The sequence below is a fragment of the Microtus oregoni genome, unplaced genomic scaffold (assembly GCF_018167655.1).
Source record: "Microtus oregoni isolate MIOR12 unplaced genomic scaffold, Mior012 000003F_ref0000135, whole genome shotgun sequence".
Classification (NCBI taxonomy): domain Eukaryota; kingdom Metazoa; phylum Chordata; class Mammalia; order Rodentia; family Cricetidae; genus Microtus; species Microtus oregoni.
Window position 1 is genome coordinate 12,928,390 of NW_024543062.1, and position 24,034 is coordinate 12,952,423.

The following is a 24,034-nucleotide window of genomic DNA, read 5'->3' on the forward strand; positions in this document are numbered from 1 at the left end:
TCTCTCTCTCTCTCTCTCTCTCTCTCTCTGTGTGTGTGTGTGTGTGTGTGTGTGTGTGTGTGTGTGAGTGTGATTGGTTTATGCAAGCATGAGGTTCTCAGTTTCTATTCCCAGTATCTACATGAAATCCTGGGCATGGTATGAATCTGTAACCGCAGCATAGTGGGCAGATGGAGGCAGGAGGATCCCTGGAACTTGTTGACCAGACAGCCTAGCCAAATTGGTGAGCTCCGGGTTCAATGGGAGACCCTGCCTCAAAATCTAAAGTGAAGAGTCATAGAAGATACCCAATGTCTATCTCTGGCATGCATGCGCGCGTGCGCGCGCGCGCACACACACACACACACACACAAATTGTAAAGTAAATTAAATTGAACTCCAATGAGGGAAAGCCAGGAGATATATGAGTTCAACCTGGATGATTTCTGCAGAAAAATCTCTTCGATGGTCCCAGGAAATATGGAGAGGGATGGCCCTGATAAAACTGTTGAGTGCCGAGGACACACCCAACACTGAGCACACACACAACACTGAGCACACACCCAACACTGAGCACACACACACACACACACACACACACACACACTCCTACAGCCGTCTGGCCTGTGAATCCTTTCTGCCCCTGCTGTTTTGTTAGCAGCATACTAAGAAAACAAAACCGGTGGATGTAATGGGCCCTGAGCCAGTCAGTTGCCCCATTTGTGAGCTGTGTCCTTTTAATGGCGGGCATTTACATCTCCTGATTACCTATTTATTACCTGTCAGATCAAAGAATGACCTAGAACACTGCTCCCCTTTTCCCCCAGAGAAAGAGCTGCTTGGCTGGGAAGCTGTTTGGGAAGAAGGGGAGGTGTCTCCCCCAGGGTAAGCCTCATTGTTTTAAGCAGGGGGAGCCGGGTGCTGCACACCTTGGATCAGCATTCAGCTGGCGGGCTTCAGTTAAGCTCCTATGACAGGATAATCTCCTTTGTTCTGCGCCCAGGGAGGATATTCTCTGCGTTATTAGACAAGCCAATGAAGATAAAACAAAATATTAACTATTTTAAGCCGTGCCAGTCCACCCCAAAGAAATGAAGCCGCCTCACCGTGTGTCGTGTTTCTTCTCCTAATGAGCTGGAGGCAGTGCGGTTGGCTGATGGCTGCAGCGCCCCTGATGGCTACAGTACCCCCTGGAGACCATAAGCTTCCCGTCCCAGCTTTCCTGGAGCCCAAGTTTGAGACTACAAAACCAGAGCCCAGCACACACCTTTAATTTCAGCACTCAGGAGGCGGAGGCAGGCGGATCTCTGAGTTTGAGGCCAGCCTGGTCTGCAAAGCAAATTACAGGACAGCCAGGGCTACAACAGAGAAACCCAGTCTAGAAACAACATAACAAAACAAAAACAAACAAAACAACAAAACAGAAACACCAGAGTAGGGACAAACACACCCTTTATGGTGGCTGGCAAAGACTAGGCTCTTTATGAAGGAGCTAGGCTCTCTTACCCTGAGTCTTGGTTGAGGTCATTATTTCAACTCTCTACCTACAGCAGTCCCAGGAAATGGGGTCCCACAGGGATACAGCCCCTGCACCAGCTGACAGCCACTGCACAGGGGCTTAAAGTCCCTCTAGTTCCCCACTTGTCTCCTTCCCTTCCCCCTCCTCCCCTGAGAATCAAGATGGTCATTTCTCATGTCACACCCAGAAGTCATACCCAGGACAGCTGTCACCCCTGGAAGTCCCATTCAAGGACAAGGTGTCACCCTTCTCGTTCCCACTGTGTCATGGGGGCGTCTGAGACCTGTAGCAGAGACTCTCCCCATCTTCTCAGGCTCCACTGTCCTGATGTCCCCACTGGTATATCTTTCGTTTTGTGACTATAAGAAGCCTATGTTGGCACGTGGCATTGGGGGCACCCTCAGTCTGCATCCCAAGCTGTGGGCACTCATGTCCGGCCCTAAATCAACTCGCTTTCTCACTGAGGTGGCGACTGTTTTTGTTTTGAGGTTTTTGGTTTCAGAACTTCAGAAGTTTCTAGAAAAGGATTGAGTGCACCTTCCTGGCCCTTGTTTAAACACAGGTGTCTCTGTGTTCATCTGTGCCCCGGTATGTGCATACACGGATATTGCCGTGTGTGTACAGGCACATGTTCGTGTGCGTCTGTGTGTTTCTGGGCCCAGATGTGTGCACACAGCCCTCCAGCTTTATGTCCCAGGGCTTCTGTGTACTGGAGCCCCCCTCCCTTTGGCCAACCCCAGCATTCAGCCCCACAGGCGGCATTTATCTTTGTTATCTTACTTAATCCACAATCAGATGTTTCCCAAGTGGGGTTATTATCCTGTTTGTGGCCGAGTGGACTTGGGTCTTTCCTGAGCCTTCAATTTACCCGAAGTCACAGGGCTTTCAAGATAGGAGCAGAAGCTGGAATGTAGGCTTAAAGCCGATTCCCTGGCTGCCATTGTCCCCCAGAGACCCAGGCCTGGGGCTGTGAGACAAGGGAGCAGATCCTGAACAGTGTGCGAGGGCAGGAGAGGAAGGTGACGCTGTGGCTGCCTCTAAAGAGGGGGTGGCAGCCACAAGTCACCAGGACTCACCTGCCAGGGACCTTGAAAAACTGTGTGCAGTGCCCCTCAGCATCTCCCTGGGAGAGGAGAGGACCCTGGGGATCCTCTGTGAATATTTCTATTGTCTGTGAAGGTTTGTTTGCTGGTTTGAGGTGGGGCCTGTTGCTTTGTCCTTTCTGGGAGGGCCTATCATGTTGCCGCAGCTACATCAGACCTCACTGATGTAATCCAGGTTGTTGTGAAACTGGTGGTCCTCCTGTCTCAGCCTCCTGAGTGCTAGGGTTACAGCTGTGCACCAGCTAAGCCCTCCTACCTCCTTATTCTTCCCTGTCCCCAACCAAGTGTCCCGTAGTAGCTGTCCTCCAGCTATTCTCTGTCACTTCTTCTAAGTCACTGCTTCTCAGCCTTCCTAACGTTGCAACCCTTTAACACAATTCCTCAGGTCATAGTGACCCTCCCAGCCATAAAATTGTTTCCATTGCTACTTTATAACTATAATTTTGCTACTTTTAGGAATTATAATATACATACCTGTGTTTTCCAATGGTTTTAGGTGACCCCCATGAAAGGGTCATTTGACCCCCCAGAAGAATTGCGAGCTTAGAACCGCTGTTCTAAGTGGTGATGAGCCATGTCCTCTTAGGGTGTTCTTTTATTTGCCCATCCTTTTTTAGGTGGGCAGGAGGATAATGCAGAATTGGATCATAGGCCTCTCTGAGTTGAGCCTAAAACAGGAGACTGCACCCTCCTGGCAGTTTCTGGGAACACCCTGAGCTAGGGGATCTAATATGTGGACAGGGAGTAGAAGCTAGCTTAGAATGAGCAAGGATCAGATAGGGAGCTAGAGCCTGGAGTGTGGGGATTCCGGGGAGCAGGATGAAGAGAAGGGGAAGGAAGTGAAGAAATCCTCTATCCATGCTGGGGGTCTGAGGGAGAAGTTTGGGTTTCACCCAGCATCATAGTGTAAGCCTATAATCCCAGCACTTAGGGGGCATCCTTGGCTACATAGTTCAAGGCCAGCCTGTACTACCAGAGACCCTGTCTCAAAAAAAAGTCAGAGACAAGAAACTTAGATATTAACAATGAAGAGAATCAGTTGCGCATGAATAACAGGCCAATCTCATCTGTATAATCCCTCAGTGGAGACCCCTTCTCAGGTGAGTCTAGGCTGTGTTTTACTGACCACGAAGGCTAATTAAGACATGCTCCATCTCCCTAACATTGATGAGGTTATCCTTTCTTGCCAAGCTGGGCCAGGACATGTGATCCTGACAGTAGCTCATTCAGTGTAGCGGTTTCCCCCCTGGCTCCTAGTATCTTTCACCAGCCTAAATGTCTACATGTCACAAAAGGGCTGTAGGTTCCCCCACCATCTTACCTAGAAAGGTACCTGCACTGGGGGAAGGGGGGACACTTATATCTATTTTTTTCATCAGCCAGAATATCCTGGAGGGTTAGCATTGTTTCTCAGCTGCCTCAGTTTCCCGGCTTGGAATCCCTTTGGAGCCTGGTGTGAGATACCATTGATTTTGATCTTCTTCTGCTGTCCCTTTGGGCCGCTCCTCATCTAGTTGGTGCTCCCAGGCAGATGCATCCCGGAACCTGGTCCTTAACTCTCCTCTGACACTCTTGGCTCCCCGCCTGTGGGGAGGTTGTCAGTGGACTACGATGAGGTGGTGACCAAGGGGGGAAGCCAGCCTGGGGCTCAGGTCTGCTGCTGGAGGAATATTTCACTCTCATCAAACAGCCCCAGACCCCTCTAGTGACAGCCCTACTTCCTTTCCTGAGCACTGCCATTTCCCCAAGACAGCAAATGGGAAGTGAAACACTACATTAAATAGCATTTCTATGCAATTAAAACACATTAAAATGGCAATTAAGTTTCGCAAACAGCCTTCTCTGTGTTCTGGGTTGATTGAGCTGTTTGGGTTACTTTCCAAGTGTGCTTGTTGTAACTAAAGGCTGAGCTGTCTGTTTTTTTATGGATGGACTTTTTCCATGGGAGACAAGGGACTCTCCATTACAATTTTTTTCTCTCCTGTGGAAATGACACGTTGTTTTCATTTTCAGTTCTTAATTGTGGAAGAGTTCGAGTATGTTTGAAATTGCAGAGCATGGTCTGCTTTGCGCTCACGTGCGCACACACACACACACACACCACAAACCACGCATTAGTATTGACAGAATCTCTAACTCTTGAATTTTCCTTAAGTGAGCAAAGCCTGACCTGAGCCTGGGGTCCCTTATGCAGAGCATAGGGCAGGTGACACAGGTATCTACTACAGGAAGGAATGAGAGGACTCATCACAGGACAGCTTCGGAAAGCTCTGTGAAAGATGGTGTTTGACCCCTTCTGGGGGCTACAAGACAGCCAGGAAGGTCAAGGCAGGGAGGGTGATGTGGACTATTATCTTCCCAGCATGCATTGCTGGTGAACTCTTGACCACTCAGCTGCTGGGATGGCCCACAGGACACCTGCCATACACTGGGTCCTTTAAAGTTCTGTTATGGATGGGGAGGAGGCCCATGGTAGAAGTGCCAACCCTCTCTGAGGATCTGTAAGAAGTCAACTGTTACTGGGAGAGTGGTTTTCTTTTTTTAGTGGTGTAGCTGCCCACAGGTTACTCCTGCTCCCATCAGTGACTTCTCAACACCAATACTGTACCAACCCTAGCAGAAGCCACGTGCTTTTTCCTCTCTGAAGTGAGTAGATGTTGGCTCGTGTCTTTCAGCTAAAATTCTTTCACTGGGGGAAGAGGGAGGAAACTTGAGCAGGGAGGAAGTCCGAGCAGGTCATCTGGGCTTCCCTAAAAGGATGAGGCAATGGCGATTTATTCTTGGGCCAAGAGAGAAGCTCCGCAAGGCCTTCGGGGCGGTGATGACACAAGGCACCTGAGTTTACGAAAACAGAATGCATCCCGAGGCTCCCCTGCCCCCCACCTCTTTATGTATCCCTCTCATTTTCTACAGAGTCTCCTAATTTTCAATTTCCCTTGATTTCTGGAGGAGATAATTATCTGATCTCATCAGCATTGTTCTTAGGGAGTCCTTCATAGGATCTAAGTTCTAACCAGAATTGCCTCCCCAGGGAACCCATGGTGGGGGTTCACCCTACTTAACAGCTGTTCTGACCTTCTGATATCTATAATATCATGTTTCCTATGGTAAACTGTACACGAATAAGTCCAGTGGATACCAATAGTTACTCTAGAGTCACAAGCCTGGCAGGTGATACTCAAGTCAGTATGATTTGAGACTGAGTTCAGGCACATAGTGAGTCACTAGGATGCTGTTGTACATTCGCGTGCTCTCTCTCTTCCTTCTCTTTCCTTCTTTCTTTCTTTCTTTCTTTCTTTCTTTCTTTCTTTCTTTCTTTCTTTCTTTCTGGAAGCAGGATTTTTTCTTTTCTTTTTATTCCCCCGAAACAGGATTTCTCTGTGTAGCTTTCTGACTGTCTGGAATTCACTCTGTATACCAGACTAGGCTGGTCTTTCTTGAACTCACAAAGATCTGCCTGTTTCTGCTTCCTGAGTGCTGGGATTAAAGGCATGCACCACCACTACTGGACTTTTAATTTTTTAATTTTTATTTAATTTTTTTAGATTTTCTTTTTAAAACCAGCTTTCTTCTGAATACACAATCACCTTTCTTTTTGGTGGAGATTCAAAGGATGGATGCCTAGAACACTGTATATATTCATTTTAAACTTAATTACTTAATGTGTGTGTGCGTGCACGCACATGTGTATATGTAAGCAGCACATGTGTGCAGATACCTGCAGAATCCAGAAGAGGGGATCAGATTCCCCAGAACTGGAATTACAGGTGGCTGTGAACCATCTGGCATGGGTGCTAGAAACTAGACTCTGACTCCGTGGAAGAACAAAACGTGCTCTGAATCACCGAGTCATCTCTCTGGCCCCCAGTATTTAGAACTCTTATTAGCATATGTCTTAATTGGGCTTACTGTTGCTGTGATGAAACACCACGACCAAAAGCAACCTGGGGAGGAAAAGGGTTTGTTTGGCTTACGTATCCTGACTCACAGTTCACTGAAGGAAACCAATGCAGAAACTCAAACTGGGCGGGAACCTGGAGACAGGAGCAGATCTACATGCCATCGAGGGATGGTGCTTACTGGCTTGCTCAACCTGCTTTCTTATTGAACCTGGACCACCAGCTCAGGGACAGGCACCCGCCCTATGATGGACTGGGCCTCCCCCAACAATTACTAATTAAGAAACTACCCTACAGGCTTGCCTGCCTATAGCCTGGTCTTATGGATGCAATTTCTCAATTGAGGTTCCTTTCTCTCAGGTGACTCTAGCTTGTATATAAAACATAAAACTAGCTAGCACAGCATATATTCATTGTATAAACATAGGCTTCATTTTGATTTTATGTATGTTGTAGAGTTTGTTTGTATTTACTCTCCCATTACCCTGTTTCCTCCTACCCACTCTCCCAGTGGTTCCAAAGAGTCTGTCTGTCTGTCTATCCATCTACCTACCTACCTATCTATATCTATATATTTATGTATATATATTTAAAAGTCTCTAGATTCTGTATATGAGAGAAAACATGCCCTCTTTGTCTTTCTGAGTCTGGCTCATTTTGCATAACAAAATGATTGACAGTTCCATCCATGTCCTGCAAATATCCTGGTTTTATTTCTCCTTAGGGCTAAATAAAACTTCACTGAAAAGACATCACATTCTCTTTACCTGTCCGTATATTGATGGCATCTTGGCTGGCTCATGGATGTCTTGGCTACTCTGAGTAGTGCAACAAGGGACTTGGATATGCAGGCATCTCTGTTGTCTGCTGACTTAGGTTCCTTTGAGTGTATACCCAGCAGTTGTATGGCTGGGTCATATGGTTGGTTTATTTTATTTTAGGTCATAGTTCAAGGTTCAGTCCATCATGACAGGGAAGGAAAGGCCAGAAGAGCTTGAAACAGGAGCTTGAAATGAGAGCTTTGAACATCACAGCCACAAACAGGAAACAGAGAGGGACAAAGGCACTGTCTCTGCCAGTTCCAGTCTAGATTTCTGAGGAAACTTTATACCGATTCTCATAGCAGTGACACTAATCCATTGCCCCTTTTTCCCCTGCCTCCTTCCAGCATTTGTTTGAACATCATTTATTTTTAAAATGGTTAAAAACCTTTGGCTGGAAGCTGGAAGATGCTCTGGGTACCAGTAAATAGCCCTGCTTCTTGACTGGATTCAGTAAGTGATTTCATTAGTGAGAGTTGCCAGGTCCTGCCTCTGTTCTCAGGTTCACTCTGTCTGATGGCTGGGCTGGGAAGGAAAAAGAGATCGTTTTTATCTTCAGGAATCTTCAAGGTATTGGCTAAGGTGCATCATTTATTGTGTGTGTGTGTGTGTGTGTGTGTGTGTGTGTGTGTGTGTGTGCAGACCAAAAGTTGACTCCTTTTTCATTTTTTACCTTACTTTAATTTATTATATTTTTTTATTTATTTGTGTGTGTACGTGTCTTTGTTTGTATATTTGTGTGCTCGCACACCCACTATTTTATTCTAGTTTATAGTTTAAGATCCAATCCATCATGAGAGGAAAGGCAAGGCAAGGCAACACACTCAGTCATCTCACAATACCTATGTGGAGGTCCGAGGACAACTTTCAAGGATTAGTGGCCCTTCTATCATATGGGGCCCAGGGATTGAACTCACGGTGTCGGACTTGATGGCGGGTACCCTTACCCACTGAGCTATCTCACTGGCCCATTACCACCTCATTTTTGGAGACATGGTTGCTTCCTGAACCCAAAGCTCACCAAGCAGGCCAGGATGACTATTGAATTCTGCAGAGCAGTGAGTCTCGTGGTTCTTCCTGGCTCTGCCTCCTCCCTCAGCACTGGGTTGCACCTATGAGCCACAGAACACACCTTTCAAAAACAAAAAGCAAAGCATGAGTTCCAGGGATTTGAACCCAGATCTCTGTGCTTGCATGGCAGGCACTTTCCTGGCAGCCATAGTCCCAGCCCTTCATCAAGACAGATTCCTAATGAAAATGGTACCTCCCTATGGTCTAAGGGCAGGGAATGTGAAACAGAACCTGGCATAATACATTTGACTCTTGGGGTATGAGAAGCCTGATCCAGGGCCAAAGAACTCAGTTATAGGAACTCCTATATACACACACAACGATGAAGCCATAGGGATGTGGAATCGGGAATGTCTGTGGCCCTTAGGCAAGCCAAAGGCATGAGTATTCATGAATCCACCTAGATATTCCTCCCTGGAGCAATTTATTGAGTTCTTACTATGTGTGGAGTTTCATAAAATCAAATAGCTCAGCTAGAGATGCTCCAAGCCTTCCTAGAGTTCACATTCAAGGAGAAAGACAAAACATAGGCAGGTCATTGAATACTGTGAGGTTTGATGGTGACTGACCTACTGACCTACGCATTGAGACTCCTAGGAACCTGTATTGGAAGACCTCTGATCCTGTGTGGGCCTCTTCGTGATCTCTTCCTGAAGAAAATAATGCTAGGGTTCCACATAAAGGGGATTTGAGCTGGACTTCAGAGCAGACGATTCAGCATGGGGGAAGGTATGTTTGGGGGTGTGTGCTCCTGACAGAAACCAATAGAATAGACAGTAAGGAAAGACAGGGTAATGGGGAGGGCTACTTTGTCCTGGAATTCTAGTAGGCTGGCCATTTTATTCTCAGCAAGTGCGGTTCATGGAAAGAAACAGACAGGAGGCTGGGTTTGGATATTGCACAAGAGGATGAAGACCAGAGATGCAGAGACATGGCAGAAAATGCTGTGCAGAAATGGGACAGAGTCAAGCGGTGGTGGCGTGTGTCTTTAATCTTAGCACTTGGGAGGCAGAGGTAGGTAGATCTCTGAGTCTGAAGCCAGCCTGGTCTACAAAGCAAGTTCCAAGACAGCTAGGGTTGTTACACAGAGAAACCCTGTCTTGAAAAACAAAACAACAACACAAGCGGGACAGGCATAACTGGATATCACCATGCAGATGAATGAAAATAAATCCATATCTATCACCATGCACAGAACTCAAGTCCAAATCAATCAAAGGCTGCAACATAAAACTAACCACACTGACCCTCATAGAAGAGAAAGTGGGAAGTACACTTGAACGCATTGGCACAGGAGATCACTTCCTAAATATAACCCCAGTAGCACAGACACTGAGAGCAACAATTAATAAATGGGACCTTCTGTAAAGCAAAGGACATGATCAACAAGACAAAACGGCAGCCTACAAAATGGGAAAAGATCTTCACTAACCCCACATTAGACAGAGGACTGATCTCCAAAATATACAAAGAACTCAAGAGACTTGACATCAGAAGAACAAATAATCCAATAATGGGTACAGACCTAAACAGAGACTCTCAACAGATGAATCTCAAATGGCTGTAAGACACTTAAGGAAATACTCAACATCCTTAGCCATCAGAGAAATGCAAACCAAAACAACTCTGAGATTCCATCTTACACCTGTCAGAATTGGCTGAGATCAAAAACACTGATGACAGTTTATGCTGGAGAGGTTGTGGGGTAAAGGGAACATTCTTCCATTGCTGCTGGGAGTGCAAACTTGTACAACTGCTTTGGAAATCAGTATAGTGATTACTTAGAAAATTAGGAAGCAATCTACCTCAAGACCCAGTGATACTGCTGCTGGGTATATACCCAAAATACACTCAATCATACCACAAGGACATGTGCTCAGCTATGTTCATAGTAGCATTATTTGTGATAGCCAGTACCTGGAAACAACCTAGATGCCCCTCAAGCAAAGAATGGATAAAGAAAATGTAGTACATTTACACAATGGAGTACCACACAGTGGCAAAAAAATAATAACATATTGAAATTTGTATGCAAGTGGATGGATCTAGAAAACATATTGAGTGAGGTAACCCAGACCCAGAAAGACAAATATCATATGTACTCACTCATAAGTGACTTCTAGACATAAAGCAAAGAAAAAACCAACCTACTGCCCAGAACCCCAGACAACCTAGACAACAAAGAGGACCCTAAGAGAGACATACATGGATCTACAAAGGAAGAAGAAAAAGACAAGCTCTCCTGAGTAAATTGGGAGCATGGGTGAGGCTTACAGGAAAGGATATAAGGGGAGGGAGAGGAGAAAGAAGGGTGGAAAAAATGTATAGCTCAATAAAAGCAATAAAAATATTTAATAAAAAAAGTGGGACAGAGTGACAAAGAGCAGGAAAGCCAGGGTGGACCTTAGGCTGAGTTTTGCTGGACAGCAGCTGGTGTTCTCTCTGTTGTGGCTCACCACACAGCCTCTAGTAGATTCTACAGATGGGTCAGTACAAGATTTTGGCACTTTGAGAACAAAAGTGTTTTTCGCAGGGAGTAAAAGCTGCCCATGGGGAAATCAGTGAGGACCCCCAGGACTCACTGAGCAGCTTGGATGTGTGTGTGTGTGTGTGTGTGTGTGTGTATGTGCGTGTGTGTGTGCATGTGTGTGTGCAATAAGTTTTAGAGCTGGAGAGATGACTCAGTGGTTCTGAGCCCTTGCTGCTCTTCCAGAGGACTTGGCTTCAGTTCCCAGCTCTCACATGGCAGCATACAATCACCTGTAACCCCAGTTTCAGGGGGTCCAGCTCCCTCTTCTGATTTCCGTGGACATCAAGCACACAAGAGGTACACAGACATCTACACAGGTGAACCACTCATATGTAGAAAATAGGGGCTTTTCATTTAAAATATATAATTAAAAAGCGTTAGATTGTGTGTGTCGTGAACATGTGTTGAGGAAACGTGGAGATTCAAAGTCAGTGCTGAGAATCCTCCTACCTTACTCACTGAGGTGGGATCCAGAGCTCACCAGTCCGGCTATTCTCACTAGCCAGCTTGCTCTGGGGAGTCTCAGTCGTTGACACCCAAGTCGAGAATCACAGGTGGACTGCCACGACCAGCCAGGATTTGATGTGAATTTCTGGGGGAAACTCTGGTCCTCACCTTTTTGGAACAAGTGCTTATTAACCTCTGAGCCATCTCCCCTGCTCCTGTTCTTTATTTTAGAGACAGCTTTATTTCTATAAACTTTGTACTGGCATATGTTGTACGTTTGGAGTATTGTCCCCATACCCCCTTCATTTTCTCTCTCTTTCCCACTCTCCGTAGCTCCCCGTGCTCCCTTAGATAGCTTCAGGTCTTTCATGGTATGCGAATATTTATGATTTTATGTAGCTGATAAGATCCAGGAGCCACAAGTGATTTACGCAAAGGACCCCAAGCCGACACTTCACAGAAACTTGAACATCCATCTTCATGGCTGCACTATTCATTATGGCCAAGTTAAGGAACCAACCTTACTGTCCAGCAGCAGGCATACATGCCTACACAATGCCTACAACCACCTATAACTCCAGCTCTAGGGCAGTCTGATGCCCTTCTCTGGCCTCTGTGGGCACCCTCACACATATTGTACATACTCACATAACACACATACACAGAATGTTTTTAAAAAAAATTAAAGCAGAATGAAGTTTTATTGCTCGTGGGAAAATGGATGTAACTAGAGAGAATCCTATTAGGTGAATTAAGTCAGTCTCAGAAAGAGCCGTCCTGAGTCTCCACACCTCCTCTGTCAAAACTGCGGTAATATTGTGCCCAGGCAGGGCTCACCTGCCAGCTCCCCTGTTTGCCTTGCATGAGGACCATGGTAACATCAGATCGCCGCCGCTAAACCCAGCTCTGGGCCAGCTGCCCGCTTTCCCTCCCAGCTCCGTTCGTTCTTTCTAGACTTCTACCCAGGCTCAGAGCCCAGCACTTGCTCCATGCTGGCTTGCTCTGCTGATTGCTTCTTGCTGGTACATTGGATGGCACGCTGGATGCCATCCATCCGCCTGTAAGGAAAGGACAGAGATTCCCCAGCTGATGCCACTGTGTTGACGACACCTCCGAAATAGTGACAGATGGTCTGCGTTAAGAGTGTGGCTGTGGGGGCTGGGGAGATGGCACATCGGTTAAGAGCGCTTGCTTCTCCAGAGGACATGAGATTGTTTCCCAGCACCCATACTGAGCAGATCCTAACTGCCAGTAACTGTAGCTCTAGGGGATCTGACTCGTCTTTCTGGCCTCTACTGGCACCAAGACCCATATTCACATACCACCCCCACCACCCACCCCACCCTCACTCATTCGAATACCACCCTCCAAACCCACCTCATTCACATACCGCTCTCCACCGCCTGCGACAAACACACAGAGATACACATAAATCCGCAGGTCTCAACCTTCCTGATGCTGTGACCCTTACTTACAGTTCCTCGTGTTGTGATGACCCCCCAACCATAACATTATGTTCGTTGCTACTCCGTGCCTATAATTTTGCTGCTGTTATGAATTATAAAGTAAATATCTGTGTTTGCTGATGCTCTTAGGCGACCCCTGTGACGGGGTCACGGCCCACAGGTTGAGAATTACCGAAATAAATAAAAAGAAGAAAGACTTCAAAATAAATGTCCTGGGAAGAGAAACCTCTCATTGCGTGGATTGTTTACCTCGCCCTGAGGTCTGGATTCTAGAAGAAGTCACAGAACATTAGTTCATGAAGGTCCCCGAAAAGCTTTCCTGTCTAAATGTTTCATTTCACAAACAAAGCCCCAAAGCACACTGGGATCGACCGACCTGCCAAGGTCTCGTCTCTAATTAGTGGCAGCAGGAAAAATACAATCAGTGCTCTTCGCACAGAGCCATGGAGCCTTCTGCTCTGTTTTTCTTCTCTTGGAAGAAAGAGTATGCCAGAAACCCACCAAGTTGGCCAGCGCTCCTTAGCACAAATAGCCCTCCAGCCTCCCTGAACATCTGAGAATTGCTAGCTTTTTCCCACTTCGTCGGTGAGCTACCGTTCCAGCCCGTGCGTGGAGGGGGGTATACACGTGTGTGCACACGCATGTTTGCATATGCTATGGAAGTCAGAGGAAGACCTAGGGTGTCATGCTCCAGGTTCAGCCTACCTTGTTAATTTTCTTAAAGATTTCCTTTTATGTATGCGTATGTCTGAGTGTTTTTGTGTATAAGTCCCTGTGTTCCAGTGTCTGCAGAAATCAAAAGAGGGCATTGGGTTCCTTGGAACAGGTGAGTGTGAGCCACCCTAAGTGGGTGCTGGGAGCCAAACTCTGGTCTTGTGCAAGAGCGGTCTGCACTCTTAACCACTGAGCCTCACTCCAGCCCTCCTGCCCACCTTTTGTTTTCTTTTGGAGACAGGTTCTCTCATTGTTCTGCAATTCTAGAAAGCCTAGACCTCCAGGCTAGCAATTTTCAGGGACCCTTCTGTCTCCACCTCTCCGGAGACCTTTGGGATTATAAGCATGTGTGCCACCATGTGCCCAGTTTTTTTTTTCCCCACATGTTCTGATGCATGAGCTCAGGTCACACTTGAGCACCAAGCATTTTACCAGCTAAGTGTTCTCCCCAGTCCCAGCCCTTGATTTTTTGGGGGGATAGACTCTCAATATGTAGGCTAAGCTGACCTCAAACTCAGGAGCTTCCTGCCTCTGTCCCTTGATCACTAGGATTGCAGGAACGTGCCACCAAATCTTGCCTCTTTGGTCATTTCTTGATTCATTCGGGGATGTCGGGCTCACCGAGAGCCTGTTGTGGAGACCAGCAGTTCTCTAAACTCATGTCCTACATCATCTTCATGAGCATCCAGAGTGGAGCTAACTAATCAAACTCTAAATGCCAACTCCAGGGCTATAGCCCAGCAGCCTTTGCTTTATCCTGCTGATTCTGACATCGCTTCTGTTAGAGGATCACTGATGGCAGCTCTCCCTAGTAGGCAAGACTCTTCCCGTAGTCCATGCATGGTTCTGGTAACAGCCCCTGGTATACCAGATGCCTCTCTCAAGCATTTGGTCCTCATCCCTGTTAAAAGAGGTCCAAGAAAGTAAGTGTGCTTGATCTCTGAGAGGATAACATTTCTGTTTTAAACCTAGAGAGGGACCTGTCTGTGTGTATCTGATTTATACAGAAGTGACAAGAAGTGTATTTTATCTTAATACTGGCTGGCTTTCTTGTTTGTTTTTACCCATTTTTTTAAACCTTTCTATATCATTTTGATTTGTGCCTGCATTGGTTGTTTTTTTTTTTTTTTTTTCTCACGGCTATGGCAAAATACCCGACAAAGCAACTCAAGGAAAGATGAGTGTCTTGGCTCCCAGTTTGAGGGAATACCGTCCATCATGGTGGGAAGGCATGGCAGGGGGATACTGAGGCAGCTGGTTACATGGCTCCCACAGTCATGAAGCAGAAAGAGAGATGAATGCTGGTTAGTGCTCAGCTCACTTTCTTCTTTTTATTCAGCCCAAGACTCCAGCCCATGGGCTCCACTTAGAGAGTATGTTCCCATCTCCATTAATCTAATTGAAAAGCTCTCTTACACGTGCCTGGATTCCCATGGTGATTCCAGGTCCTGACAAGTTGAGCATCAGTATTAACCATAACAGTGCATGTTGTCTGTAAGAAGTAATGCAATTATTGTTTTAGAACTCAGGGTCTTGTAGGTTACAAGTCTAAATAGTATATATGTTTATAGACAAACATGATTAACATTGATCCAACAATCTGCTCTGTCTCTCTTTCTAATTTAAATTCTATTTCTGAGAATCTCATACAATCAATTTAGAACACATTCACTCTCCAGTTCCTCCCAGATCCAACCCTCTTCCCTACCTCCCCCCCAGTTTGTGTTTTCATTGAAAACAAAACCCAAAAATACGGAGTCAAATTTGTGCTGCCAATATACTCTTGAATGTGACGCCATCACCAAAATGTGTACCTACTAGGATTTGTTTTTCTCTTATGTATGCATGTGTGTATTTTTGCCCATTTGTCCGTATGGGCACCACATGCATGAAAATGCCCGTAGAGGCCGGAAGAGGGTGTCGCCTGCCCTGGAGCTGGACTTACAAGCAGTCGTGCGCTGTTCAAAGTTAATACTGGAAACCAAACTCAGGTCCCTTGAGAGAGCAGCAAGCAGTCTTACCTAATGAGCCGTTCATGCCCCGTGCCTCTTTCTTACACATGTCTTGACTTAAACATTTTCTTTTTATTCGCCTGTCCTAGTTTGGTTTCTGATGCTGTGATAGAACAAAAGCAGTTTGGGGAAGAAATGGTTCATTTGGCTAATAGATTGCAAGCTTGTCATCTAGGGAAGCCAGGGCAGGAGCTGGAGCAGGGGCCATGGAGAAGCACTGAGTACTGGCTTGCTCACAGGCTCACGTTCAGCTCTTTCTTATACAGCCCAAGTCCACCTGCCTACAGGTTGGATGGCACTGCCCACAGGAGGCTGGGCCCTCCTACATCAATTGGCCATCAGAAAACGCCACACAGACATGCCCGTTGGCTGGTCTGATGGAGAGAATTCTTCAGTTGAGGTTTCATCTTCCCAGGTTGTGTCAAGTTGACAGTGGAAGCTGATGACGATGTCTTCTCTATCGTCTCTGAAGCTTTGGAAAACACTTGTCTTCTTACAATGTATTTATTTATTTGGAGAAAGGGCATCATGTAGCTCAGGATGTACATGAAGTCACTATGGAGTTGAGTATGACTTTGAACTCCTGTCCTCCTGCCTCTGCCTTCCTAGTGTACCATCATATACACATTGGGGAGATATATACCTCTGTGCTCAATTTCCACAGTTCTGGGGATGGAACCCAAGGTCTGGTGAATTCTGGGTAAGCACGCCGCCCACTGAGCTACCTCCTCACCTCTGATTTTCTGGCACAAGTTCTCACTGTGAAGCCCAGGTTACCTATTGCAGCTCTCTGTGTAGATCTGGCTAGCCTTAAACTTATAATCCCCCTGCCTCAGCCTTTCAGATCCCTTTTTCTGTCAGCCCTGTTACTTTATATTTGCAAGCACATCGTAAAGTGTCTGTATCTTTCAATATATCTTCACTGTCAGGTCTTCTCTATCGCCTGCCTTCGCACTAAATAAAAGTAGTGAGCTGCTGTAAATTCATCCTGCCGTTTCATCTCCCCCTTCTTTCCCTGCTCTCTTTTGACAAAATCTAAGACTTGAGGCTTACATTATTCTGTTAGTGATTAAAATTTACACCCTGTGAAAAATGGATCGACTTCCATAACGGAGCAGATAATGATTATTAGATCCAGTAGAGGTAGATGTTTTTAGTGCCAATCTCTCTCTCTCTCTCTCTCTCTCTCTCTCTCTCTCTCTCTCTCTCTCTCTCTCTCTGTGTGTGTGTGTGTGTATGTTCATATGTGCAGGTGTGGCTATAGATCTAAAGACAACCTTGGGTATCATTTCTCAGATGTTTTACTTGTTTGTCTTTAGATTCATTTATTTTCTTTTATGTATATGAATGTTTTGCCTTCATGTATACAACATTTGTGCCCGGTGCCCACAAAGGCTGAAGAGGGCATTAGATCCCCTGGAGCTGGAGTTATAGATGGTTGTGATCCACCATATGGGTTCTGGAAATCAAGTCTGGGTCTTATGCAAGAACAGCAATTGCTCTTAACCACTGAGCCATCTCTCCAGGTCCCCACATTATTTTGGGGGACAGGGTCACTCCCTAGCCTGGAGCTCATCAAGTAGGCTGTGATGGCTGCCCAATGAGCCCAAGAAATCTTCCTGTCTCTACCTTCCCAACCCTAGGTTTACAAGTACATGCTACCATACCTGGATTTTACATGGGTTATGGGGATTAAACTCAGGCCCTTATGCTTATATGCCAAGCATTTTCTGACCTGGTTAATTCTAAATACCAACTTTCATGACCTAAAACCACCCTGATAGAGAGCCTCACCTGAGGAACTGTCTAGATGAGGTTGTTGTCTAGACCTGTCCTATTTGGGGGAGGCTGTCTAGTTTGTTAATTGAAGTAGGGAGCCCACTGTGGGTGACACCATTCCCTGGGCTGTTGTGATTCTTGAATAGCATAGGAGAGGAGAAAGCGAGTTGAGAACAAGAAAAATCAGGCAAGGGTATGCTTCTTATCCCTCTGCTCTTGACTGTGACTGTGATACTTTGAGTTGCTATTCCAAGTTTCCTTCAAGGAGGAATTATAACTTGGAGTTATAAGTCCCTCTGCTCTCCTAAGTTGTTTTGGGCCAAGATGTTTTTATCAGAGCAACATAAATAAAGCAAGAACACTGCCTGAGCCCCGTCCCAGCTCTTCTGTCTTCATTTGATTCTTCCTTCAGAAGGATGTTAGCCATTTTCCCCAGAAGAGCATTTTCCCGACTGCCGATTATCCACAGGAATAGAAACAAGGACCAGGCTTATTTCAATTTCTTTTCCTCTTTCAAGAAATTGACTTCATTTTCCAAATCTGTAGCAAATTCCTCCCAGAGAGGTCAAACCTACTCAGAAGCTGAGGAAAGATTTCTCAGATTGAGAATGCAGATTGCAGCATCTCTTTTTACAGAGTGCTCTCCACACGTCCAGATAGCCTCAGGCTGCATGGCTGTCCTGCCACAGTCACATAGGATTGAAGTCATCCTGCTGGGGCCGGTAAGATGGCTCAGTGGGAAAAGGGGCTTGCCATCAAGCTTGAGGACCGAGTTCAAGCCCCGGAACTCACATGGTAGAAATGAAAACCAATCTTACAGGTTATCTCTTGGTCTCTCCAGACACACACACACACATGTGCACACACACACACACACACACACACACACACGATGTAAATGTAATATAAATAAATAAAGTTTTAAATAAAAATCCATTCTTATCCATAATTAAAATATGTGAATAAAATGTTTTTTTAAAAATTCCTGGGAAAAGTTTACACTGGCTATTAAGGACTACTAATTGGCAGAAGAGGACTATTTAAGCAAATTCGTGAAGAAATGCCCCCCTTTGAAATGAGAGGAACTGCCATGTGCCCAGGAAGACGTGAGCTCAGCCCTCTGAGAGTGGCATCGGGTTCCCAGAGACCTCAGGAAAAGCCTTCAGCCCTGGATTTCAGAGATGCATTCTCCTCCTCTCTGGCCTGGCTCCCATCCACCCCCTCATGGGCTGGCAGAGAAGGCTGACTTTACTCTCGACTTCCCAGGCCCCTGTCAACTTCTAGCTGTCTTTTCCAGCTGTGCTCATTTCAGAGCTGGTTTGTTAATATTTGCCATCTTCGTCCATCTCAAAATGCGGCAAAATCTTACAGTGTTTGCAGTCCAAGTGAGATGGGGGAATATGGCTTTTATCCAGAGATCTCAATCTTATTTTCGAAATGCCCATGTGTGTACATACACTTACACAAACACACACTTTCATGGGACACTCACAAGTGCCATACCCACTTTGTATGCACACTGCATGTGCACACACGTTCTGTTCAAAAATATTTATTTTGTGTGCACACGTGCAGAGGCTAGGATAAGGCATTGGGTCCTCTGCAGCTGGAGTTATAGGTGGTTGTGAGCCCCCTGATATGGGTACTGGAAACTGAACTCTGGTCCTTTACAAGAATAGTGTTCTTAACCACCAAACCATTTCCCAGCCCCACACAGAGATTTTTTTTCCATAATCCTCTTTCTGTATTTATTTTTTTTCTTCAGCGTGGAATAAGGTTAGTGTGACTGAGGTTTTTTTGTTTGTTGTTTAAACAATTTTTTCTCAGTTCCAGGCAAGCCAGTCAAATCTGGTGCCAAATGCAAAGACTCTTCTTAGGGCAGCTCATGCCTTGCAAACTGTGGCGTAGGATTTCATGCTTCTATCTTTGTGTGTATGTGTCTGTGTGCGTGCTTGGGTCCATACATGTGCGGAGACTGCATGTGTGTGCAGAGGCTGGAGGTCAGTGTTGGGCATTTTCCTTAATCGCTCTCCACTTTGTTTTAATTTTCTTTACAATACTTTGTATGTTTATGCAGGAGTACATCAGGGGGTAGTGGTCCCCACTGTGACCAGAAAAGAGTGTCATAACCCTTGGAGCTGGAATTACAGGAGGTTGTGTGCCTCTTGTGGATACTGGGAGCTAAACTCGGTCCTCTGGAAGAGTATCAAGTGTCTTAACTCCTGCGCCATCTCTCCTGCCCTCTCCACCTTATTTTTTGAGGCAGGTACTCTCACTGAATCAGGAGCTCAATGACTCAGCTATACTAACTGGTGAGCAAGCCCCAGGGACCCTCCTGCCTCTGCCTACCCAATACTAGGATTAACAAGCGTAGGCCACCAAGCCTAATTTTTTTTACGTGGATGCAGAAGATTCTGATGGAGGAAGGTCATTGGCTAATAAAGGAACTGCCCTGGCCCATTTTATTGGTTAGAAGATATGTGGGAGGAGTAAACAGAACAGAATGCTGGGAGGAAGAGGAAGTGAGCTCAGAGACTCAAAAGCTCTCCTCTCAGGAGCAGACGCCTGAGAGAGACACCATGCCCCGCTCCTGGGATGAAGCTCCGACCCAGGATGGACATAGGCTAGAGTCTTCCCGGTAAGTGCACCTTGGGGTGCTACACACAGATGATTAGAAATGGGCTAAATTAATATGTGAGAATTAGCCTAGAAGAGAATGGGCCAAGCAGTGATTAAATGAATACAGTTTGTGTGTTGTTATTTTGGGGCATAAGCTAGCCATGCGGGCGGCTGGGGTGCTGGGGACGCAGCCCCGTCGCCCTAATTACTACAAGATTCAAATTTGAGTTCTCAAACTTGCCCACTGGCATTTCACCAACCAAACCATCTCCCCAGTCTTCATGTTGCTATCTTTCATATCTTATTTCTCTACTATCTGAAAAGCAGATCAAAAAGGGCTGGGAGTTCTTACTATTCTGTGTAAAAAAAGAAAATCTGTTCTCTTCCATAGAAGACTTTGGTCCTCTGTAACAACTCAGTTTCTCTGCCTTCGATTTCAGACGTGGTATTTCTTGTGTTTATCTCCTCTGGGAGTTAGTACTCCATTAGATACGGTACTCCTCGAGGTCCCTTTCCATCAACAATAGAAGTGCAACAGGACGGCGCTTTGCTCTGTTCTGCAGAATCAGCTGTGATCTCATATCCCCGTGGGAAGTGCCACCGTTGCTCTTGTTGCCTGTCACCCACAGATTGGGGGAGATGCTTTAGCTCTTGCGAAGCCTGTTGACTGACCTGCTGTCCATCCTCTGTGGCATTCATTGCTCACTTACTGTTGCAAGAACTCGGGTGGCGTTCTGATGGCTTCCATGCCCTCTCCTTCCAGGAGGGAATATAAAGAACCTTCAAGCCCCGTTTGATGGACTGTCGGGAGGCACAGCTGATCTCAGGATGACAGCAGCTGCTCAGCACAGCAGCTGCTCAGCATAGGGGCTCACATTCTACAATACTTCCCAACCAGGGAACAAACCTAAAGACCACAAAGATGACTGGTGTCACATAAACAGACAGGAGCAAATTAGAACCAGGTACAGGGGTGCATTTGTAAGTCTTACCTGTAAACAGTCATTGCATCCGTCAGTTCCCCTGGGAACAATCTGACTCAAGAAACCACGTCAGAGCAGCTCTGCTCGGTAAATACCAGCCAGCTCCACTTGGGACTCGGATTGTTGTGGTCTGGCTTCGTTCTGTTGCTGTGACCAATGCCATGGCCGAAAGCAGCTTAAGAAAGAAGAGGGTTTCTGTCTGCTTACAGCAGCGGTTCTCAACCTGTGGGTTGTGACTCCACAGGGATCACATATCAGATATCTAGTATATCAGATCTTTACATCACAATTCATAACAGCAGCAAAAATTACAGTTATGAAGAAGCAATGAAAATAACTTTGTGGTGGGGGGGGGGTTATCACCACATGAGGAAATGTATTAAAGGGTCAACATTACAGCATTGTCCTTCATTGAGAGATGTCAGGGCAGGACCGTAAGCAGGACACCGAAGCAGAAATCACTGTTTACTGGCTCACTCTCTGGCTCATGATTAGCAAGCTTTCTCATAAATGCCAGGGCCACTTGTCTATGACTGTCTTCAGACTCCAGTGGGTCAGGCGCTCCTGTAGAACTTGACAGTCAAGACAATCTCCCCCAGGAGTGTCCATGGGCCATTCTGGCCTGAGAAATGCCTCAGTTGAGACACCCTTCTCAGGTGATTCTAGACTCCAGCTACCAGTTAAACCTGACGAGGACAGAGAGGGTGTTGGAAGGCCTGGTGAAAGTTAATTACCAAGCTGTAGCCTCCCACACAGCAGGGAAAGATCTTTGACTGAATGGGTAGACGAATTCATAATTTTCAGGGGAAAAAATGATGATGTTCTATCCAGGAAAGGCATAGCAATGTAAAAGTTAAGCCATGCGATATCAGGTTAGATGGGAAATAAAGCATCAGCTCACATATCAAGTGGCTGTATAAGGCTCCAGTGAGTGAGATGCTCCATGTAGCAGTCCGAGCAAAGAGAATGAGAAAGTGCCTGGCCTTCATTTGGTGCCGGTAAGATGTGCAGATGTTTATTATGAAGGACAGCGTTTGCCTGCTCCGAGCTTCGGGAAGCATTCTTCAGCTCCAGGGATCCCGCAGCATCTTAAGAAATACCTTCCGGAGGAGATTGTGTATGCGGCCTGTGTCTCCTCCGCTGCGGAAGGTTGAGTGCAGAATGTTGCCATGTAGCCTGGTGATTAATAATCCGTGAATTGTAGTCCTGTTCGCTTCAGTATTTGTAAAGATAATTACTTAATCAAGAATTCATTGTTACCAACGTGTTAAGTTTGGCTCCTGGGGGTTCTCTAGGGAAAGCTTTTGAAGTATAAATACCTACAAAATGCAAATATATTTTTGTTTTAAAATAAAGATTAATTATGATAATTATGGTAGAAGTCTTTCACTAAACAAATGAGATTTATGATTAGAAAGATAAACAAAAACACACAATTAATAAGTTGGTGAGTGTTCCAGTTAGGCCCCACAGGTATTAGGCGACTGGTGGCTCCTCCCACTCACCTGGCCAATAACTGCCTAAGGACAGGGTTTCAATGAGAAGGTGGGCAAATCCTGGGTCCCTGGTGTCCCTTGACACAATTTTTGCCCCAAAGATTTCAGCTATGAAAGTTTGGTTTCAGTTGGGATTGTCTCTAGCCTTTTTGGTTTCTAGTATGTTGCTTAACATTGAGTTAATTGTATATGTGTCTGACGGTCTTCTTTGTAACTCTTTCTCTCCTCTCTCTCTCTCCCCACCCCCCCTCACACATGCACACACACATACACACACACACACACACACACACACACACACACACACCCTATTCTCCAGATTAACTCCCCATTCCTTTGTTACACCCACATAGGGAAAAACAAAAGGATTGAAAAACGCTGTTCACGTTTGCTTTCTGTTGCTGCGACAAAATGCTCTGACCCAAACCAGCATGGGGAGGAAAGGGGTTGTCTTGTCCATTGCATGGCTCTGGGGACAGACCAGACTGGGGCAGCGAGGGAATGAAGAAAAGACAGAGACAGACACACAAACAGTAAAGTTGGGGATCAGGTGGTCTGGGGCTCTTTGTTGGGAAAAAACAAAAACAAAAACTCCACAGAACCTGAAACTCTGAATGTTTATTGGATAGAGTTGGGTTGGGAGGCAGGGCGAGTGTCCGCAGCTGAACGAGGAGGCGGGGTTATTACACACAGATTAAGAGGCAGGGTTTATGTTACACGGCTAAAGCAGGGATTCTCAGCCTTCCTAATGCTGCCACCCTTTAACACAGTCCCTCACGTTATGGTGACCCCCCCCCCCCCAACCGTAAGATTGTTTTCGTTGCTACTCCATAACTATAATCTTGCTACTGTTATGGATCCTAGTGTAAACAAATATCTGATATGCAGGGTGTATGCTATGTGACCCCTGTGAAAGAGTCACTCCACCCTCAAAGGGGTCACAGCCCACAGGTTGAGAACCAGTAAGCTAGATTAAGGAACCGGGTTTAGCTAATCTTTGTAAAGAGTAGTAAATATCCGGGGGGAGGGGTAGAAAGCTATGGTGGACATTTTCTGCACACACTATCAACATCTCTACAAGGACTGGGTGAAGGGTTTGACATTTCTTCACAGGTCTGAGGCTTTAGAGCTCTTGACATGGCCTTGCCTGTGTCAACAATACACATTCCCTTAGGACTTCACGGCCTTCACTTCCAGGTCAGTCTGTCATTGAGAGAAGTCAAGGTGGGGATTCAAGGTAGAAGCTGGAAGCAGAAACCATAGGGGTGCTACTCACTGGCTTGCTTGGCCCCTAGACATCAATTGGCAATTTAAAATTTATTTATTTTAGGTATATTGCATTCTATCTGCACGTACACTTGCACACCAGAAGAGAAAATCAGATCACATCTATCCCATGTGGTGGCTAGGAATTGAACTCAAGACTTCTGGGAAAGCTGCCAGTGCTCTTAACCCTGGCGCCATCTCTCCAGCCTCCTAATTTAAAAAAAAATGGCCCACAGGCCATTCTGATTGAGACAATCCTTCAGTTGAGATTGGTGACTGAGCAAAATGTGCCCATTACTCCATCCACAACCCATATGAGGGGGAGAAGTA

General features: G+C 46.0%; 1 protein-coding gene across 1 annotated transcript in view; it reads left to right on the plus strand.

Moving 5' to 3' along the window:
* Positions 1-24,034, plus strand: part of Galnt17 (polypeptide N-acetylgalactosaminyltransferase 17) — a 431,486-nt gene that overhangs the window by 290,506 nt on the left and 116,946 nt on the right. The gene's annotated exons all lie outside the window — the stretch shown is intronic.